Below are 2,967 nucleotides of genomic sequence, written 5' to 3'. Positions count from 1 at the left end.
CAGGTCCTATTGTCTTCTTTTAGCATCTGTTGACGTCTTCTAGTAACTATTGCAGGCTAGTACTTCCTGTCATCCATGTGTCCATCTGCTGAGACACTGCATACCCCAATGGCCTTTCCACCTAGTTGCCCCAAACTTCAGTTCCCCCAGGTGTCTAGTGAGCTGTAACTTATATCTCTTCCTCTCAATTGTTTTGAGCAATTTAGAAATTGCAGCTGCACAGAGAGAAGTTCAATTTGTGAAACAAGAAGATGTGAAATTCGAAAAAGAGACAATTCCACATTAAGGTAGGGCATATTAGAGGGAAATAGAGTGGAGTTAGCACAGGCTGTGGGCGTGGTCACGGCATCTGTGTGTGGGTCCTGCATCTGTGTGAGGGTGAGAACGCAAGCACATGTGCTGTCTGAAGAATCAGGCATCTGTGTCTGCAGCGGTCGTTCTGGAACTAGGCGTTCCTATTGTCTGACTGTTCTTAGGCACATATGGCTTCTCTGTGGGTGTGCCAGCCCTGTCTGCGTATGGCTTCTCTGTGCGCATGTGGGAGTCCTGGAAGAAGAGCAAGGCTCTAAATAGCTTTTCCAGACTTCTATCCAGGGCTGAAGACTCTAAGTGAAAATGACGCCAGAAGCATAAATGAAATTAGCTACTGATATCTTAATTTTAGGCATGGAAAAGTCACAAAATGGAATGAGCAACCCAGTGTACAGCCTTTTCATCTTCTCCTTCCAGTCCTAAAACATTCTATTCCACATTTTTATCCTGTCTGTACAGTTAAATTATTTTTCACTGTGCTTGAACATCATTAAATTGAATGATTGCTTCTGTGTTTCTCTCCAAAAAGAAGTGGAGAGCCACAGGACCTGGAGAAGATGGCAGAACATGTGTCCAGATTGAGGGCACAGGGGCCCATAACTTGCCCCACCATGTTGAGCCTCCAGGCCAACTTCACACCAGGCACTGAGGCCTAGAATTGTCCCACCCCTCCTCCAATATCCCCCAATAATAGGTCAACATTATGAGGGATAAAAGTGAAAACAACATAGGGAATTAGGATAGAACATGAAACAAGTCAGTTGTCTGTGTGAATTGCTAACTATAAGTTCTGTTTCTCATATCTAAAAGTGCAATTTGAAAACTATTTGGTAAAATGAAAAATTCATGAAAATATACAAGGAAGAAAATCTATGACAGTCGTCTTATGGGAAGATCCTACTAATAGCAGACTCTGACTTTATGTCTTTCCCAACATTTTAATACATTTATATATGGTGACACTAACACCTAAATAATAACAAGTATTTTTTACTTCTCCATTTTTGGGTAACTAACTATAGGATGTAGGTTAAGGGATAAGTGAGGGAGAGAGGACAGCATGCAGATGCTTTCTCCTAAACTGGAAATAGGTTTGTCACCTGTGAGAGCCAATAAGCCAGACTCTGTGAATATGTACTTTGAGTGTTTGGGAACACACAAAACTCCAGTTAAATTCATCTACATGTAATTTCATATAGGTAGTTCTAGAATGTGACTTGGATTTAGTAATTGGAACCCAATTGCATTCTGCTTTAGCTGGAGCCGCAGTTGAGGACATGGAAGACAGTCAGTCTGGATAAATAGAAAAGGAGACTACAACCTGCAGTCTAGACAGGAAAGTGGAAGCCATGAAGGCTCCACTCTCTTCAGGTTGGTGTGGGGTAACAGTTCTTCACCATAGCATCACCTCTAACATGAGTATGAAGTTTACTCAAGGTCATACTTATTTCCATTTATTTTCATTCTCTGGTCACCAGTTAGCATTTTCATTATGAACTGATCTGCTAATGAGAAGGTGGTACCCTGAGTGTGAAAAGATCCTTATTCTACAGCCTGGAAAGAGCATCTCCCAAGGTAAGTGGAAGCAAGTGCAGCCTAAGTGAATTGCTAGAATCTGGGGTCCTTCGATTAGCTTATATAGCTTGGTACCACTTCCCAGGGTGATGACCACGGAGATTTGTCGACAAGGTAAGGGCCAAGTTCAGAACTGTATTGCCTGAGAGGCCTATTGGTGGACAGGAAGCTGTCCTTCCTCTGGAAAGCACCATAATCACATTGAATATTTAACACTGCTGGGTCTTTCTGTAGAAACAATGCATGTGGAATGCAATCAAACCTACTGATGCGTGCATGTTTCCAAACATTTTCCTCACTGACACCAAAAAGGATTCTAGTTTGGCTAACTGTAGGCTTTCCCTTTTCCCCACTTTCCAGCTATAATCAGGATTTTCATAAACAGTTCTTGGAATTTTGTGATAAAATGTTGAGAGCCAAGTAGAGTAGGCAGAAAGTAAGAGATCAAATCACATGTCTTATAGAGCTTTCTAAGATTAACTATGATCTATGAGAGATATGGTTTTGGGAGAGAAAAAAAGTAGCATTGAAGGATTGCATATCAACTATATGGAGTTTGAAAAAAGACAAGTCAAATCCTTGCTATTTTGAAAGTATGGTGGTCAAATGGAATGCGTTAGAAAACCCCAACATCTATATGGATCAAAATAACATATAATAGAACTTTAGAAAGATTCTCTATACATTTTATTGCTTATTATCTTGAGTTATTTGCCTTAAAGTTTCATTAATTGGTATTTTTGCTTTTTGAGCTCAGGGAACATTGAATCATGAATTATTAACCAAACGTTTCCTATTGCTGCCACATTTCAAAACAGACTGTTTTTCAATACCCCAAACAATACTTTTGGGGACCAATGGCCATTGTCACTTGGATGTCCTTTTAGCATCTCAGATTTGGAACATCACACCACTGTACTTTCCAAACATTTTCTCCTTTAGCATTCTATATCTCAGAGGATTGTAGCATTTTATGCCCAGATTTTCAAATCAAACAATAGTATCTTCTTGAAATGTCCTTTTCTAATGTGGAACATTCGATTTTAATAGTTCTAAAATGCAACCATTTATCTCCATTCA

The 2,967-nt window shown here is 39.9% G+C and overlaps 1 long non-coding RNA gene across 1 annotated transcript; it reads left to right on the top strand.

Moving 5' to 3' along the window:
- The first annotated feature begins 206 nt into the window (after positions 1–206).
- LOC102007524 lies at positions 207–1,876 on the top strand. The gene is made up of 3 exons (XR_263102.1): positions 207–287; positions 1,570–1,683; positions 1,791–1,876. It is a non-coding gene; the product is annotated as an uncharacterized LOC102007524 (long non-coding RNA).
- Positions 1,877–2,967: the final 1,091 nt, after the last annotated feature.

This window comes from Chinchilla lanigera, unplaced genomic scaffold, assembly GCF_000276665.1.
Source record: "Chinchilla lanigera isolate Chin_1 unplaced genomic scaffold, ChiLan1.0 scaffold00061, whole genome shotgun sequence".
Lineage (NCBI taxonomy): Eukaryota > Metazoa > Chordata > Mammalia > Rodentia > Chinchillidae > Chinchilla > Chinchilla lanigera.
This window is presented reverse-complemented; position numbering and strand designations above follow the sequence as displayed.